The sequence below is a fragment of the Hyla sarda genome, chromosome 6 (genome assembly GCF_029499605.1).
Source record: "Hyla sarda isolate aHylSar1 chromosome 6, aHylSar1.hap1, whole genome shotgun sequence".
In the NCBI taxonomy this organism is placed as follows: domain Eukaryota; kingdom Metazoa; phylum Chordata; class Amphibia; order Anura; family Hylidae; genus Hyla; species Hyla sarda.
Window position 1 is genome coordinate 62795764 of NC_079194.1, and position 19929 is coordinate 62815692.

The following is a 19929-nucleotide window of genomic DNA, read 5'->3' on the forward strand; positions in this document are numbered from 1 at the left end:
GCGGCAACAAATTTTGCTCACTGGTGCGCTTCCTCTGGCCCGATCTAGTATACATTTCAAGGAGTCCAGCGCAGGATATAGTGCAAATAAAACCTAATTCTTTATTCAAGCCAAGAGACAGCATGAGACAAAGTAACGCGTTTCAGCCAGTGTGGCCAGCCTTACTCATACAAAGGTACAAATGGTATAGCCATTCTTTTATGGGAAACAGAGGATCAACGGACCGCCCAGGTAAACAACTGGGTTAATCAGTTGCATCCACTCTCATAAAGGAAATACAAAAAACACACAGATAAAATGTGCAAGAAAACATTAAAAGAAAAGAAATTAGGAATATAATGTATAAAAAATCCCATAAATTCTGGCTATTACACTAATGGCATTACAAAAAAGGAATAAAAAAGGAATACAAATATATATAATATATATAGAAATATATATACAACATGCCACAAGTGTATATAAAAGGAGAGGCATAGCTATATAAAAAATATACAATATATTAGTAGACAGTATGCAAACAACTATATGTAATACTGTATACATTTCTTAATTGTCACGCCGAGCGCTCCGGGTTCCGCTTTCTCCCCGGAGCGCTTGCGGCGCGCCTCTGCATGCAGCGCTCCGGTCAGCACCGCTGACCACGAGCGCTGCTCCCGTGTCTCCGGAGGGGACACGATCTGAGGCACGGGACGTGCCCGCTCTCGGATTGCGCCCCATGTCACTCACCTTTCCCGTCCTCCTTCTGTCCCATCCCGGTGTGCGGCCCCGCTCTCTAGGGTGCGCGTGCGCCGGCTCTCTGAAATTTAAAGGGCCAGTGCACCACTAATTGGTGCCTGGCCCAATCAGTGCAATCAATTCCTTACACTATAAAAACCCACTTCCCCTTCCTGTCCCTGCCAGATCTTGTTGCCTTGTGCCCTGAGAAAGCGTTTCTGTGTGTTTCCAAGCCAGTGTTTCCAGACCCCTTGCCGTTGCCCCTGACTACGATCCTTGCCGCCTGCCTTGACCTTCTGCTACGTCTGACCTTGCCTTGCCTACTCCTTGTGTACCGCGCCTGTCTCAGCTGTCAGTGAGGTTGAGTCGCTATCGGTGGAAATACCTGGGGGTTACCTGCCGCAGCAAGTCCATCCCGCTTTGCGGCGGGCTCTGGTGAAAACCAGTAACCCCTTAGATTCCATTCCCCTTTGTTACGGCCCACGCCATCACCTCACTAACACAGAGGATCCACTACCTGTGTCATCCCTGCATACCAGTCTGGATCCTGACATTATTAATGTAGAATTACATCTTGTCTACGATTTAGTCCTTTGGGGAATTGAGAATCAAGTTCCAAAATCCAATAAACCTCGTGGTCGAGGATTCTTTGTCTGAAATTTCCACCTCTCTTTGGGGGAGTAACCCTTTCAATTCCGCACAGGACCATTGAAGAATAATCTCCCCGATGAACCTTTGCGCAATGTTGTGTGACCATAGATGTATGACGAGAATTAAAGTGAGCAATATCAGAGATATGTTTTCTAATTCAAACTTTTAGTGAGTTTGACGTACACCCTACATATTGCACTTAGCAGGTAACGCAAGAAAACAAATATATAACATGCGTCGTGTTACAATTTATGTATTGTTGCATTTTATAATTTTTCCCAGTAGAGTATGAGGTAAATTCAATAACATTATGCATAAATTTGCAACAAATTATGCATATATGAACCCTTTGTGGTAAGCCAGGTACGTGTTCTAGGCATATTGTTAGAAAATAAACTAGGGGACAGTTTTTGCCCTATAGTGGGAGCTTTTTGGACACACATTTGTAGCCTACATCCAATACTGAACTGTATAAAGGATCACTGGTAATGATCGGCATATAATTATGAATTAGGCTGCAAATTGCACCAAAATCACTGCTATATTGAGTGACAAATACAATAGGTTTTTTATTTTTCTGTGTAGGGATGTCATTTGGTTCAATATTATTATACACCTGAGAAACAGAAGAAATAAGTTAGGCACGGTCTTTGTTAAGGGCAAATAACAAAGACCGTGCCTAACTTATTTCTTCTCTTTCTCAGGTCATACAACATTGTGCACAGGTTCATCAGGGAGATTATTCTTCAATGGTCCTGTGCGGAATTGAAAGGGTTATTCCCCCCAAGAGAGGTGGAAATTTCAGACAAAAAATCCTCGACCACGAGGTTTATTGGATTTTGGAACTTGATTCTCGATTCCCCAAAGGACTAAATCGTAGACAAGATGTAATTCTACATTATTAAGAAATGTATACAGTATTACATATAGTCGTTTGTACACTGTCTACTAAAATATTATATATTTTTTATATAGCTATGCCTCTCCTTTTATATACACTTGTGGCATGTTGTATATATATTTCTATATATATTATATATATTTGTATTCCTTTTTTATTCCTTTTTTGTAATGCCATTAGTGTAATAGCCAGAATTTATGGGATTTTTTATACATTATATTCCTAATTTCTTTTCTTTTTATATGTTTTCTTGCACATTTTATCTGTGTGCTTTTTGTATTTCCTTTATGAGAGTGGATTAAACTGATTAACCCAGGTAAGAAAAAAAAAAACTGAAAATGTAGCCAGCACCTAAACCCAATACACGGGTGGACGCTGCTGTGGCAAGTACAAAACATGTAAAAAAAGAAAATGGCAGCAGCACACTTGGTCAACAAAATGGAGGCTCTTAGCGCACTTTTTGATCAAAACGTGTCCCCCCATCCACCACGCGGAGGTGGCCTCTTATCGGATGGGTCCCTAAACACTCACCTACCTCAGGCTGGGTGACATGTTGGATCCACTAACGATCCAAACCACCTCCTGTGAAAATAGGGGAGGGGATGCACGGCTACAGAGGGAGCCACTCCCCCCAAAATTGCACAGCAAAGAAAAAAAAAAAAAACAGGTGTTTACCTGGGTGGTCCGTTGATCCTCTGTCTCCCATACAAGAATGGCTATACCATTTGTACCTTTGTATGAGTAAGGCTGGTCACACCAGCTGAAACGCGTTACTTTGTATCCTGCTGTCTCGTGGCTTGAATGAAGAATTAGCTTTTATTTGCACTATATCCTGCGCTGGACTCCTGCTTTTCTACATTGCCTTGGTGTTGGTTCACACAGTACCGTGCGTCAGGTCTCTGGCTGAAGAGGTGAGCTGAGGAACTACCTATCTGTCTGTAATATTATTACTCTCCAGAAATGTACCGAAGCCCCTTTTGAACTCTTTTATTGAGTTCCCCATGACCACCTCCTCTGGCAGAGGTTCCATAGTCTCACTGCTTTTACGGTAAAGAAGCCCCGACTGTGCTGGTGTAGAAACCTTCTTTCCTCAAGATGTAAAGGATGCCCCCTTGTTATAGATACAGTCCTGGGTATAAATAGATCATGAGATAGATCTCTGTACTGCCCCCTGATATATTTATACATAGTTATAAGTCTTCTTTTTTTTTTCTATATTAGATAATCCTAATTCTGATAATCTTTCTGGGTACTGTAGTCCTCCTATTCCCCATATTACCCTGGTTGGCCGTCTTTGAACCCTCTCCAGCTCCACTATGTCTTTCTTGTACACTGGTGCCCAGTATTGGACACAGTATTCTATGTGTGGTCTGACTAGTGATTTGTACAGTGGTACAATTATTTCCTTGTCGTCCCCTTTATTTTATTTGCCTTGGCAGCGGCTGCTACATTGGTCGCTACAGACTACAGTTAAATTTACAGTTAACTAAAAGTCCTTTTCCAGGTCAGTCGTCCCCAGTGTTTTTCTATTTAGAACATATCCCCAGCCTGGATTTTTTTCTCCCTATGTGCATAACCTTACAGTTATCTGTGTTAAACTCCGTCACTTTTCAGCCCAGGCCTCCAGCCTATCTAGATCCTTTTGTAACAGTGCACTGTCCTCTATTGTGTTATCTACTGTGGTAGAGGGTGTGATGCAGGGCAGATGGAATTAACCTAGGGGCAGATGGCATTAACCCCTTGTATTCGTGATGCCAGGGCTTGGTTTATCCTCAATACCACCCGGAGGTATAATGCTGGATCCTGGGCTAGGCATGGGGCCAATAATGACTCCAACGGCAAGTTACGGAACAACAGTAGCTTTACTGAATTAGACAGGTGGAATAGTCTATACAGTTTAGCCAGGCTCACGGAGGTGACCAGTGACTTCAGAGACCTTAAAAGGGGTACTCCGGCCCTAATACATCTAATCCCTTATCCAAAGGATAGGGGATAAGATGTCTGATCGTGGGGGTCCCACCGCTGAAGACCGCCGCAATCTCACATTCAGCACTCACCTTTACGAGCTCTCTGAAGCCGTCATGCCACCTCCCATAGACTTGCATTGAGGGTGCAGGGCGTGATGTCACATGGGGGCAGAGTCGTGACGTCACGATACTCCGGCCACGTGGTCGTCATGCTGCACACTCGCAGCCTCCAGCACTGCAGAGAGCTCACAAAGGTGGATGCACAATGCAGATTGCCGGGGTCCCCAGCAGCGGGACCCCCGCGATCAGGCATCTTATCCCATATCCTTTGGATAGGGGATAAGATGTATTAGGGCAGGAGTACCCCTTTAAGGGCTTGCTGGGACTTGTAGTGGAGGTGGACAATTTAGTGCAGGCCACGTTGACTAGACAGATGACTTTGACTTGACTGACTTGTGACTGACAAGACTGTGACTGTGGCTTACTTGCAGGTTTGTAGCTTGTGGCTGCAGACTGGACTTGAGGCCTCCTATGACTCTGGACATACACTTAGGACTTGACTGCACTGTGGTTCAGCAAAGACGTAAGCCCACATTTATCATTGTCTTTAGACTGTTTTATGTGTCTAAAAAAAGGGTCAAAAAAGGCGCAAGCAGGGTTTTTTACGCCTTTTTTTGCCCCTTTTTGTTTACACATTTCTGCTGATTTTGAGTTGCAATCCACTGATTTTGAGTTGCAATCCACTGATTTTGGCAATAGACATGATATGGAAGGGATTTATCATTGCACCTTTTTGTAAAAAGGAGCAAAAAAAGGCGCAAAGCCACCGAAAAGTCTCTAAAACTACACCAGCCCAGACATGGTATAGCTTTTTGGTGTATGTGTAGACAGAAATTTCAGAAAATGTGGACCTGCACAAAATTTATCAAATGATCTTTGACCATTTAATAGATTTGGTGATTTGGTTATCAGCACACACAAAAAAAGGTGTAAAAAATGCTTCACTTACACTGCAATGATAAATGTGGGCCTTAGTCTCCAAAGAGTGTGAAGAGACTCCTCCCAGGGCTTATATAGGGAGACTCTGGTGGGGCCCATAGGTCACCCTTAGGTCACATGTTCACTGATACCTCACTGGGTTAAAATCACATGACAGATGATTAACCACATGACAACTGTTCTTAAAGCTACAACATTTTATATACATTAGCTAGCATAACAATAACTGTACAAGGGGATGAGGGGGGGGGGGGGGGCGTACACTGAAGGGAGGCTGCCTGACAGGGCAGCAAGGGTACAGGAGTACAACTCCTGTACTGGGCCACCACACTACTATACACAGAGCACTGTCCCAGAAATATAGAATCCTAGAATGTGTCACAGATAAGAACCATTTGGCCCATCTAGTCTTCCCAATATCGTGAATCCTATCAATAGTCCCTGACCCTATCTTATATGAAGGATAGCCTTATGCCTATCCCATGCATGCTTAAACTCCGTCACTGAATTCACAGCTACCACTTCTGCAGGAAGACTATTCCATGCATCCACTACTCTCTCAGTAAAGTAATACTTCCTCATTTTACTGTATAAACCTATGCCCTCTAATATAAAACTATGTCCTCTTGTGGTAGTTTTTCTTCTTTTGAATATGCTCTCCTCCTTTCCCGTGTGGATTCCCTTTAAATATGTAAAAGTTTCTATCATATCCTTTCTGTCTTTTCTTTCTTCTAAACATGTCAGGATGTTTTAACCTTTCCTGGTAAGTGTTATCCTGTTGTCCATGTTCTAGTTTAGTAGCTCTTTTCTGAACTCTTTGACAAAATATCGAAATCCTTTTAGAGATACAGTCTCAAGTACTGCGCACAATACACCAAGTGAGGTCTCCCCAGTGTTCTGTACAGCGGCATGGGCACTTCCCTCTCTACTGCTAATACCTTTCTCTATATATCAATGAGCTAAACCCATGTTGTTTTTCATCTTGCAATCCATGGGAATTTTTGATGTTCCACAATCCTGTCCTTTAGTAGGGTTTCCATTAATTTCCCCACTATTGATGTCAGGCTTACTGTCCTATAGTTACCTGATTCCTCTCTTTTACCTTTCTTAAATGAAAACTGTCACTAAATTCCCCCTGCATTAACCAGAGGTACTGGCTGGTAATGTGGGGGATGCTGATCAATATATTGCCTACCATACCCGGATCCGTCCCGCCGTTCACCTGTTATCTTCATTATTCTTAATATGTAAATGATCTTCTAACTGGCATGGGCAGGGTTACACGGCTCCATCTGGCACTGTGACGTCAGCTCCGCTCATTCGCAGCACTGCCCGGATTATGAATATTCATGCCCTCCCTCTGCTTCTCCCTCTCCTCCCTGCTCTGTACAGGACTCCACTGTGCTGAGGCCACTTCCGGGTGTACACAGGAAGCGGCACATGCGCAGCGGAGTCCTGTACAGAGCGGGGAGGAGAGGGAGAAGCGGAGGCAGGGCATGAATATTCATAAGCCGGGTGGTGCTGCGGACGAGCGGTGCTGACTTCACAGTGCCAGATGGAGCCATGTAACCCCGCCCGTGCCGATTAGAAAATAATTTGAATATCAAGAATAATGAAGATAACGGGTGAACGGCGGGAGGGACAACAGATATGACAATGTAGGAGCTCTCCTACATGAAAACCTTCAGCCCTGTGACAAGATTGCTACATGGTCTGAATTCTGGGAAAAGAATAAAGATATATTTATTGATTATGTTCCTAATCATGGGAAATTCCTTACTTAGTAATAAAAAACAAGAGAATTATTTATTTTTCCAACTTCCTGTTATCCTTAGGTACCAGCATCTGTGGTCTATCTTTTGGTGAACTATTCTACAAGCTCTTTCTAGGGGCCATCGGGGATAGTCCCATCTCTTCCATATATTTCTTTATTTAGACTTGTATATTGTATGTGGCAGATGGAGTTCCCTGCCATAGGCTTTCCATAGGTCTATGTGGCAATTCTATGAAAATCCCTTTTAATAACCAAATTCATGAAAGAATCCTGTTGCAAATTATACAAGTAGGTGAACCGTAAATGACATACACCAGCCACAAAGGCTGGTTTGGTCGCTATGTTCAATCTCCAAATGGCAATGATGTCATCCATGTAACGGCCATATCAAGCCAAATCGTGCAAGAAAGGATTATCTAAAAAAAAGACACTTACTCTTGCCACCATGAAACATACAGGTCTATTTCATATCATTAGGAAATCATTGGGTGTATGTCTGTAATGTGCACCATTTGGAAATAAATGCTATATGGAGTTAAGTAATGCTCATAATTTTTTCTACTTTTCGTTTGGACTGCTAATCTATTTTTGCAGCGTTAAGTACCCCTATGACCATACCAACCAGTATGCTTCTTTCTACCTGTGACCCAAAGTGCATATTGGTAAAGGTTGTACTGGTTGCTGTGACTTTCTAATAGGAAAATGGAAGAATTGATTTATCTATTTTACTTATTCACCTAAATTAATCATAAACCTGGTCAAATAGTTTACTAATGGATGCTAATGGGCAGCGAATCAGCCAAATGCAAATCAAGAGAAAGACCCTCATTCCTTCCAAGACCCTAAACTTTTCTTCACACAGATCATAATCTAATTTATTAGCCATAAAAATAAAATTATCCTGTGTATTATCCTGTTAAACGAGGAGGACACATCTGCTTGTAAAGGGTTAAAGGGGTACTCCGGTGAAAACTTTTGTAAGTTAATAGAAAAAATATAAATGGAAGTGCAGCTCACAAAAAATGAGTCGAGGTATGAATGGATAGTACTTACACCGCAAAGTACAATGTAATAAAATAAAATAGATATATAAGGGTCCCATTCACCTCTAGACTAATACCAGAAATAAAATAATAAAAAGATAAAATAAATTTGATATAATGATAAAATATTAGCAGTGATGTTTGCGGTAAAAAAATATAACTCTAGACGCGTTTCAGGGTACTGAATATTGACCCTTTCCTCAGGGTCAATATTCAGTACCCTGAAACGCGTCTAGAGTTATATTTTTTTACCGCAAACATCACTGCTATTATTTTTGTTCCGCAGTCTAACAAAGGACTTTCTGCCATCCATCCAGCCGCTCATGTTGAGCTATCACTGCTTCTACTAATCCAGCTGCCAGTATTTGGTTACCACCGCTCTCACTAACAGCATTCACCGGGCTGATATCCAGCACTGCAGAGCTGACGTCACACGCCGAGAATTCCTCCACGAGGTCTGTTTTTCACCATCGGAGTTTGATCATCTACCTCCGTGTCCGGCTGCATTGTTTCGGTCTGTGGCCAGCGGACCAGCCGCCGGTGCGCACGCCAGCGCATATCAGCTGTTACGCCGAGCGCTCCGGGTCCCCGCTCCTCCCCGGAGCGCTCGCTTCTCTCTCGCTACCGCAGCGCTCCGGGCAGCTCCACTGACCCGGTGCGCTGCGATACCGTCTCCAGCCGGGATGCGATTCGCGATGCGGGTAGCGCCCGCTCGCGATGCGCATCCCGGCTCCCGTACCTGACTCGCTCTCCGTCTGTCCTGTCCCGGCGCGCGGCCCCGCTCCCTAGGGCGCGCGCGCGCCGGGTCTCTGCGATTTAAAGGGCCACTGCGCCGCTGATTGGCGCAGTGGTTCCAATTAGTGTGTTCACCTGTGCACTCCCTATTTATACCTCACTTCCCCTTCACTCCCTCGCCGGATCTTGTTGCCATTGTGCCAGTGAAAGCGTTTCCTTGTGTGTTCCTAGCCTGTGTTCCAGACCTCCTGCCGTTGCCCCCGACTACGATCCTTGCTGCCTGCCCCGACCTTCTGCTACGTCCGACCTTGCTTCTGTCTACTCCCTTGTACCGCGCCTATCTTCAGCAGTCAGAGAGGTTGAGCCGTTGCTAGTGGATACGACCTGGTCACTACCGCCGCAGCAAGACCATCCCACTTTGCGGCGGGCTCTGGTGAAAACCAGTAGTGACTTAGAACCGATCCACTAGCACGGTCCACGCCAATCCCTCTCTGGCACAGAGGATCCACTACCTGCCAGCCGGCATCGTGACAGTAGATCCGGCCATGGATCCCGCTGAAGTTCCTCTGCCAGTTGTCGCCGACCTCACCACGGTGGTCGCCCAGCAGTCACAACAGATAGCGCAACAAGGCCAACAGCTGTCTCAACTGACCGTGATGCTACAGCAGCTACTACCACAACTTCAGCAATCATCTCCTCCGCCAGCTCCTGCACCTTCTCCGCAGCGAGTGGCCGCTTCTGGTCTACGACTATCCTTGCCGGATAAATTTGATGGGGACTCTAAATTCTGCCGTGGCTTTCTTTCCCAATGTTCCCTGCACTTGGAGATGATGTCGGACCAGTTCCCTACTGAAAGGTCTAAGGTGGCTTTCGTAGTCAGCCTTCTGTCTGGAAAAGCTCTGTCATGGGCCACACCGCTCTGGGACCGCAATGACCCCGTCACTGCCTCTATACACTCCTTCTTCTCGGAAATTCGAAGTGTCTTTGAGGAACCTGCCCGAGCCTCTTCTGCTGAGACTGCCCTGTTGAACCTGGTCCAGGGTAATTCTTCCGTTGGCGAGTACGCCATACAATTCCGTACTCTTGCTTCAGAATTATCCTGGAATAATGAGGCCCTCTGCGCGACCTTTAAAAAAGGCCTATCCAGCAACATTAAAGATGTTCTGGCCGCACGAGAAATCCCTGCTAACCTACATGAACTCATCCATCTTGCCACTCGCATTGACATGCGTTTTTCCGAAAGGCGTCAGGAGCTCCGCCAGGATATGGACTTTGTTCGCACAAGGCGTTTTTTCTCCCCGGCTCCTCTCTCCTCTGGTCCCCTGCAATCCGTTCCTGTGCCTCCCGCCGTGGAGGCTATGCAGGTCGACCGGTCTCGCCTGACACCTCAAGAGAGGACACGACGCCGCATGGAGAATCTCTGCCTGTACTGTGCCAGTACCGAACACTTCCTGAAGGATTGTCCTATCCGTCCTCCCCGCCTGGAAAGACGTACGCTGACTCCACACAAAGGTGAGACAGTCCTTGATGTCTACTCTGCTTCTCCACGTCTTACTGTGCCTGTGCGGATATCTGCCTCTGCCTTCTCCTTCTCTACTATGGCCTTCTTGGATTCCGGATCTGCAGGAAATTTTGTTTTGGCCTCTCTCGTCAACAGGTTCAACATCCCGGTGACCAGTCTCGCCAGACCCCTCTACATCAATTGTGTAAACAATGAAAGATTGGACTGTACCATACGTTTCCGCACGGAGCCCCTCCTAATGTGCATCGGACCTCATCACGAGAAGATTGAATTTTTGGTCCTCCCCAATTGCACTTCCGAAATCCTCCTTGGACTACCCTGGCTTCAACTCCATTCCCCAACCCTGGATTGGTCCACTGGGGAGATCAAGAGTTGGGGGCCCTCTTGTTTCAAGGACTGCCTAAAACCGGTTCCCAGTACCCCTTGCCGTGACTCTGTGATTCCCCCTGTAACCGGTCTCCCTAAGGCCTATATGGACTTTGCGGATGTTTTTTGCAAAAAACAAGCTGAGACTCTACCTCCTCACAGGCCTTATGATTGTCCTATTGACCTCCTCCCGGGCACTACTCCACCCCGGGGCAGAATCTATCCTCTGTCCGCCCCAGAGACTCTTGCTATGTCGGAGTACATCCAGGAAAATTTAAAAAAAGGCTTTATCCGTAAATCCTCCTCTCCTGCCGGAGCCGGATTTTTCTTTGTGTCCAAAAAAGATGGCTCTCTACGTCCTTGCATTGACTACCGCGGTCTTAATAAAATCACGGTAAAGAACCGCTACCCCCTACCCCTCATCTCTGAACTCTTTGATCGCCTCCAAGGTGCCCACATCTTTACCAAACTGGACTTAAGAGGTGCTTATAATCTCATCCGCATCAGAGAGGGGGATGAATGGAAAACGGCATTTAACATTAGAGATGGACACTTTGAGTATCTGGTCATGCCCTTTGGCCTGTGCAACGCCCCTGCCGTCTTCCAAGACTTTGTTAATGAAATTTTTCGTGATCTCTTATACTCCTGTGTTGTTGTATATCTGGACGATATCCTGATTTTTTCTGCCAATCTAGAAGAACACCGCCAGCATGTCCGTATGGTTCTTCAGAGACTTCGTGACAATCAACTTTATGCCAAGATAGAGAAATGTCTGTTTGAATGCCAATCTCTTCCTTTCCTAGGATACTTGGTCTCTGGCCAGGGACTACAAATGGATCCAGACAAACTCTCTGCCGTCTTAGATTGGCCACGCCCCTCCGGACTCCGTGCTATCCAACGTTTTTTGGGGTTCGCCAATTATTACAGGCAATTTATTCCACATTTTTCTACCGTTGTGGCCCCTATCGTGGCTTTAACCAAAAAAAATGCCAATCCCAAGTCTTGGCCTCCACAAGCTGAAGACGCCTTTAAACGGCTCAAGTCTGCCTTTTCTTCGGCTCCCGTGCTCTCCAGACCTGACCCATCTAAACCCTTCCTATTGGAGGTTGATGCCTCCTCTGTAGGAGCTGGAGCGGTCCTTCTACAAAAAAATTCTTCCGGGCATGCTGTTACTTGTGGTTTTTTTTCTAGGACCTTCTCTCCGGCGGAGAGGAACTACTCCATCGGGGATCGAGAGCTTCTAGCCATTAAATTAGCACTTGAGGAATGGAGGCATCTGCTGGAGGGATCAAGATTTCCAGTTATTATTTACACCGATCACAAGAACCTCTCCTATCTCCAGTCTGCCCAACGGCTGAATCCTCGCCAGGCCAGGTGGTCTCTGTTCTTTGCCCGATTTAATTTTGAAATTCACTTTCGGCCTGCCGATAAGAACATTAGGGCCGATGCTCTCTCTCGTTCCTCGGATGCCTCGGAAGTTGAACTCTCTCCGCAACACATCATTCCTCCTGACTGCCTGATTTCCACTTCTCCAGCCTCCATCAGGCAAACTCCTCCAGGAAAGACCTTCGTCTCTCCACGCCAACGCCTCGGAATCCTCAAATGGGGTCACTCCTCCCATCTCGCAGGTCATGCAGGCATCAAGAAATCTGTGCAACTCATCTCTCGCTTCTATTGGTGGCCGACTCTGGAGACGGATGTCGTGGACTTTGTGCGAGCCTGCACTGTCTGTGCCCGGGATAAGACTCCTCGCCAGAAGCCCGCTGGTTTTCTTCATCCTCTGCCTGTCCCTGAACAGCCTTGGTCTCTGATTGGTATGGATTTTATTACAGACCTACCCCCATCCCGTGGCAACACTGTTGTTTGGGTGGTCGTTGATCGATTCTCCAAGATGGCACATTTCATCCCTCTTCCTGGTCTTCCTTCAGCGCCTCAGTTGGCTAAACAATTTTTTGTACACATTTTTCGTCTTCACGGGTTGCCCACACAGATAGTCTCGGATAGAGGCGTCCAATTCGTGTCAAAATTCTGGAGGGCTCTCTGTAAACAACTCAAGATTAAATTAAACTTTTCTTCTGCATATCATCCTCAATCCAATGGACAAGTAGAAAGAATTAACCAGGTCTTGGGTGATTATTTACGACATTTTGTTTCCTCCCGCCAGGATGATTGGGCAGATCTTCTACCATGGGCCGAATTCTCGTATAACTTTAGAGTCTCTGAATCTTCCTCCAAATCCCCATTTTTCGTGGTGTACGGCCGTCACCCTCTTCCCCCCCTCCCTACTCCCTTGCCCTCTGGTTTGCCCGCTGTAGATGAAGTGACTCGTGATCTTTCCACCATATGGAAAGAGACCCAAGATTCTCTTTTACAGGCTTCATCTCGCATGAAAAAGTTTGCCGATAAGAAAAGAAGAGCTCCCCCCATTTTTGCTCCCGGAGACAAGGTATGGCTCTCCGCTAAATATGTCCGCTTTCGTGTCCCCAGTTACAAACTGGGTCCACGCTATCTTGGTCCTTTCAAAGTCTTGTGCCAAATTAATGCCGTCTCTTACAAACTTCTTCTTCCTCCTTCTCTCCGTATTCCTAATGCCTTTCATGTCTCTCTTCTTAAACCACTCATCATCAACCGTTTCTCTCCCAAATTAGTTTCTCCCACTCCTGTCTCCGGTTCTTCTGACGTCTTCTCAGTGAAAGAGATACTGGCCTCCAAGACGGTCAGAGGAAAAAGGTTCTTTTTGGTGGATTGGGAGGGCTGTGGACCTGAAGAGAGATCCTGGGAACCTGAGGACAACATCCTAGACAAAAGTCTGCTCCTCAGGTTCTCAGGCTCTAAGAAGAGGGGGAGACCCAAGGGGGGGGGTACTGTTACGCCGAGCGCACCGGGTCACCGCTCCTCCACGGAGCGCTCGCTTCTCTCTCGCTATCGCAGCGCTCCGGGCAGCTCCACTGACCCGGTGCGCTGCGATACCGTCTCCAGCCGGGATGCGATTCGCGATGCGGGTAGCGCCCGCTCGCGATGCGCATCCCGGCTCCCGTACCTGACTCGCTCTCCGTCTGTCCTGTCCCGGCGCGCGCGGCCCCGCTCCCTAGGGCGCGCGCGCGCCGGGTCTCTGCGATTTAAAGGGCCACTGCGCCGCTGATTGGCGCAGTGGTTCCAATTAGTGTGTTCACCTGTGCACTCCCTATTTATACCTCACTTCCCCTTCACTCCCTCGCCGGATCTTGTTGCCATTGTGCCAGTGAAAGCGTTTCCTTGTGTGTTCCTAGCCTGTGTTCCAGACCTCCTGCCGTTGCCCCCGACTACGATCCTTGCTGCCTGCCCCGACCTTCTGCTACGTCCGACCTTGCTTCTGTCTACTCCCTTGTACCGCGCCTATCTTCAGCAGTCAGAGAGGTTGAGCCGTTGCTAGTGGATACGACCTGGTCACTACCGCCGCAGCAAGACCATCCCGCTTTGCGGCGGGCTCTGGTGAAAACCAGTAGTGACTTAGAACCGATCCACTAGCACGGTCCACGCCAATCCCTCTCTGGCACAGAGGATCCACTACCTGCCAGCCGGCATCGTGACATCAGCCTCTACAGGAAGATCAGGAATACAGCTCCAAAGCTCGGCACGTCTATTGCCATAAGCCGGTAAATATATGCTGCACAAATCTATATAAAAGCGGACTTGGATACATGCTTAATTTGCTTAAACTGCATCACCATTTATGCTGGATCACTGGATCTAAGACATTTCTCTGCGGTCCCATAATATTTTACATTTTTTAAAATCATTTATATTTTATTATTGCAATTTTTCTCTCCACACAAGGGCCCTGTGTAAGGAGTTATTGCTAATCAATTTACTATGATTGTTATGATTAAGAGATTATAGTAGCGGTATTTTATATTGTTATCTATGAATAAAAAAATTTTATTTTCATCATATTTGTAAATTATTTCTATTAAAAAATCTTAATCCTTCCTGTACTTATTAGCTGCTGAATACTACAGAGGAAATTCTTTTCTTTTTGGAATGCCATCACGACCACAGTTCTCTCTGCTGACGTTATTATAATAATAACGCTTTATGTATTTGTTTCCTTAGTGGGATTTGAACCGAAGTCCCCAGTACTGCAAGGCAGCAGTGCTAACCACTGAGCCACCATGCTGCCCTTAGCATACATCTGCTATGCATGGTTGCTAAAATGGACAGAGATGTCAGCAGAGAGCACTGTTCTCGTGATGTCATCAGTGTTCCAAAAAGAAAGGAATTTCCTCTGTAGCATTCAGCAGCTAATAAGTACTGGAAGGATTCAGATTTTTTAATAGAAGTAATTTACAAATATAATGTGCAAGGAGAAGGTGAAAAAGTCGGCAGACTCACCAAGGCTTCTTTTTTCAGGGTTGCTTCTTTATTAAATACTCACATACAAAACTTTGTGCGAAAGGGGAGAGAGGATCACATGGAGGGGGGTATTCACTGTCTGGCGACAGAATCTGTTTCACTCGGTAATCGAGCTTCTTCTGGCCAGAAGAAGCTCGATTACCGAGTGAAACAGATTCTGTCGCCAGACAGTGAATACCCCCCTCCATGTGATTCTCTCTCCCCTTTCGCACAAAGTTTTGTATGTGAGTATTTAATAAAGAAGCAACCCTGAAAAAAGAAGCCTTGGTGAGTCTGCCGACTTTTTCACCTTCTCCTTGCACATTGTATTTGACTCGTCTTACAAGTCAGAGCACTACCTCAGCTTCGGGGATTACTCCTATTCATCCTAGATCCAGGTCCTTTTCGGTGGTCAGCAGCAGTGCCGGACATTGATATCTCTGTTTTTTGCCTTAATTTACAAATATGTTTAACTTTCTGCCACCAGTTGATTTAAAAGAAAAAAGGTTTTCACCGGAGTACCCCTTTAATATATACTGTGTTATGACTCAGCGCCTTGTAAAGGATAATTCTGCAAAAGGAGGACACAGCTGCTCATAATGGTTTTATCTGGTTGCAGGAGGCCACAGCTGCTTGCAAAAGGGTCTCCATAAGTTTCTCTCATAGACAGCCACCCTGCAGAAGGCACAGAACACTGAGGGGTCAGACTACACTGAAGAGAAAGTTTAGCTCTGTTACCGCTACTTCTAGCCTCTTCCTCCTTTTCTTTCTCTGCTGCTCCTTAATACACAAGACTTCTACATCTCTCATTGCTAATAGTATAATAATATCCAACATGAAGTAAGAAAGCAGCAGAGATCTCCCTTGTGTATACAATCTGCCCACACAATGGACTCTTCCACCTTAGAAGCAGCAAGTCTAACAGAGCTGTCAAGTATTAAAAGGTTTACTATGGCCGATTCTTCTTGCCTCTAATATCATCTGCGGGGGAGAGTTAGGAGTATCCTTATACACATAAGTCTGTTGTCCCATGGAAATAAGTGGGTTTAAAAAGTTGGACTTTTCTCCAATGTGTGAAAGGCCTTTACACCTACAAGAACATTTTTCTACATAATTTTTTTTACAGCTTTGTACCCCACTGATGCCACTCATAAGGGCAGAAGACCTGTTAGACCTGTGATAGAGACCTTAGTTCATTGTGAAGTCAGATGGGAGAGTTATATTTGGCTTAACTATATTTTGTTAAGCGAAAGGGAAAAAACAAGGGCCGTTGTATTTTTTTTAATTCTATTTATAAATATTGCAAAACTATAAGATACAGAAAAACGTATTGCTAAGAATCAACTATTTCCATAGCATTCAATAATTTTTCTATTTCTTGTGAAAAATGATATAAGAATATTTCTGTGAGGTATGTATTTGTTCCACTGAGCAAATGGAAGACAAAGTGTGTCATATTAGGTTCATGGCTATATTAAAGTAGTGCAGTGAAAAATAACTTATCCCCAATCCAAAGGACTGGGGATAAGTCACACAATCGGCCCCCCTGCGACCTCCTGAACAGGGCCCCAGCAGTCTCCCGGAAGTGGCTGTTCCAACCCCCGCCAGAAGCCGCAGCCGACACACCCCCTCCATGTATCTCTATAGGATACATTGAGAGGGCATGTCGACAGCCGCTCTGTGCAGGGCAGGGTTGGCACGCCCCTTTCCAGCAGACTGCCGGGGCCCCTTTAAGGAGATCGCAGGGAGTCCCAGTGGTCGGACCCCCTGCAATCTATAACTTCTCCCTTATCCTTTAGATAGGGCATAAGTTATCTTTCCCTACACTACTCTTTTAATAACTAATACTGCCCTAGGCACTTAGCCTGAGTGTACCTACAGTAAAGGTACATGTATACTCAAATTTGCTTGAATAAATAGTACAAGAGAAGGTAAGATACTTTGTCAGAGAAAAAAGTTTTTTTTTCTCCTAGCATCAGCAAACTTTCCTGCCACTTCTTCCCTCCTAAACTTTCAGAGTCATTTGGGAAAATAATTCAATTCCTTCTTGTCTTTACAGGCCAAGTAGCAGCAGAATAGTTGAGAAAGTAGGAGGCAAATAAAGACTGTAAAGAGAATATACAAGTTACTGTGATTACTGTGACAAATGAAAATTAGTGATGAAGCCTGCAGAGCAGAAATCGGATGGAAATGCCATATAGCAGTTATATATGGTCAGAAATGTGCCACTTTTTATGTTCACACACAAGACAGATTCTAAAAAGTCACCTGAAATGACAGGTATTGTTCATGGCACGACTTCTTTAGGGTATGTTCACACTGAGTATATGGCCAGGAAAATTTCCTTTCTGATACTTTGGAGCAGAAAATCCTCTCTCTGCTTCATGTTGAAATGAAGCAGAATTGGCGCTTATGGGATTTTACTTATGAATTCTGTCAGAAGAATGAACATGTTCACTCTTGTGGCCGAATATGGATCCTCATCAAAAATTCTGACCTGAAAATTACCCTGTGTGAACACAGAAGAGGAAAACCCATTGTAGTGAATGGGAGTGAATTTCCTCTGTGTGTGTGCATATATATATATATATATATATATATATATATATATATATATTTATACACATATATGTTTAAATTTAATTATTGTAAATATTGTATAATAATATTTAACAGTATAGAATCAGTTTCACATACTTCTTTTGTCACAGGAGCCCCTTCTCAGGCCTTTGTTACTTGACACAGGACCATACCCGTACCTGTCTCCTACTTGCTGACCCAACGGACCCAACGCTCAGGGACCTCTTTCCCAATTTACCTGGCCCAACCCATTGGTCTCAGGACTGTAACTAGTGAGGCTTCAACCCAGGCCCCAATATCTAAACCACATTTCTCTACGGGCCTGCAAGGCAACCATATCTCATTGCAGTTATCTACCGGCCCACCAGGAAAAAGAAAGGTTGTTTCTTGAAGAGTGGTAGGAACTGGAACCTAAACATTAATGCAACTTTAAACTTCAAAGAGGACCAGGTAGGCCTATGTAGAACGTCTCTTTGAATTGAGTGGTAATAAATATGGAAAATAAAGAAATGACATTGCACAAGGCATAGATAAGAAATCCCAGTCATGGTCCACGCACAATACCCTCATCGTGATGTCATCAGGTGACATCACTCCCCTCTCCCATTGCCTGTACATAGGGGTGAGTCAGGGTTGCGTGGGCCAGGAAGTTGAGGGATGAGAGAGAAGAAGGTGCATTTGGGTCCCCCGCCGTGTCCCTGCCTGCTACTGATGTTGAAATTACAGCCCTGAGCTCCTGTTAGACGCCACCAGGGCCGCAGGTTACCATGGCAACTGAGTTGTGCTGAGTGTAGAACAGTCACAGATGGTTCTTGATAAAGCTTCTGAGAGCAAAAAATAGGATCCTGTGTTATATAACATGGAGATCTCAGAAAAGTGATTCGTTTCCTCCAATTGTGTTGTGTCACAGTGTGAAGAATCAGAATACACCATTGTAATGGTAAATTTCCTCATAGAAAACAACAACAAAAAAAATACAGCAGACTAAAAATAGAAAGCAAAAACTGGACAACTAGGAAGAACGGAAATGTTCCATGAAATTTTTCTTCAAAAATAAGCTGAATACCTGGACTTCTAGTTGTTACAATAAGATCTTAGATAGGACGGACAGTTACAGATTTTTATAGCATATCAGACAGATCTGTGGGTGTTGGATATTGATCATGTGTCTGAATGTACTTTGAGGATTATTCTTTCATATTGTTATATTGTTGTTGTTTTTTCTTTCTTTCTTTTTTTTATCTGTGTGAAATCTTAGTTTCCGTTAAATCTGAACTTTTTGTAGGCTAGTGAAAAGCATATTAACATAAGGACTTTCCTTTCTATCTATTGGGCATAACCCAATGATGCTTCACCTTTTTTGTTAAGAAGTTTCTGTTAGAGTGCAGAATCTTACTTTTGAAATTGCAACAGCAAAAAGTTGTAGAGTTATGGAATCACCAGATTAATAGACATGTTAAAGGGGGTACTCTGGCCCCAAGACATCTTATCCCCTATCCAAAGGATAGGGGATAAGATGTGTGATCACGGGGGTCCCACCGCTTGGGACCCCCACAATCTAGCGTGCAGCACCCATCTTTTAGCACTGCTGGAAGCTCTCAGTGTTATGCCTCCCGACCACGTGATGTCACGCCCCGCCCCCTCAATGCAAGTCTTTGGGAGGGGGCGTGACGGCCATCACGCCCCCTCCCAAGATTTGCATTGAAGGGGTGGGGCATTATGCCACATGGGGGCGGAGTCGTGATGGAAATTCTGTAGGCTGCATTTAGGCCGCATAGGCTGCTCACAGTAAAACAAGCAACATGCAGCCTGGTGTTGAAAAAAATCTACTGAGACGCTTAAGAGAAATGGCCGTAAAAATTAAATGTTAGTGTACCTGGAATGAAGACTAGAAAGGTCCAGCTACCCCACACCATAATCCCAGGAGTGGGACTAGTTTGAAATTGTCTTGTGAAGACCTCTTCATGGCGTTGCCCTCATGGTTTCCAGGCCAATTTCAGGACTCATTGATAAAGAGGTTAGACCTCCATTCTAGCCTATTTTGCCATCTTGTTCTGCACCATGATAGCCTATGAGAGCAGTGGTGTGGTGGAACATCTGTATCTGTACATCTTGCATATAACCTAATGTTGTTCAAGAGCCTTCTGATGGCTTGTGTAGACACTGTTCAACACCCCAGGCTTGGTCTGTGATGTCCGATTTCCCTTGCAGTACAGAATGGATCACTACACGCCATTCTAATCTGACGATCTGTCCATGCAGTCTCAGTGAGGGACAAAAGGTGACAACTGACACATTGACCT

General features: G+C 45.1%; 1 protein-coding gene across 6 annotated transcripts in view; it reads left to right on the plus strand.

The window, feature by feature from the left end:
* KCNJ4 (potassium inwardly rectifying channel subfamily J member 4) overlaps positions 1 to 19929 on the plus strand; it is a 209943-nt gene that overhangs the window by 175439 nt on the left and 14575 nt on the right. Inside the window, exons 1-2 of one of the 6 annotated variants that reach the window (XM_056523933.1) lie at positions 17162 to 17326; positions 17758 to 18076. The exons of the other annotated variants lie outside the window; for them this stretch is intronic. The gene's annotated coding sequence lies outside the window, so the exon portion shown is untranslated. Of the gene's footprint in view, positions 1 to 17161; positions 17327 to 17757; positions 18077 to 19929 lie in introns of those variants that run through there. 6 annotated transcript variants of the gene reach the window in all.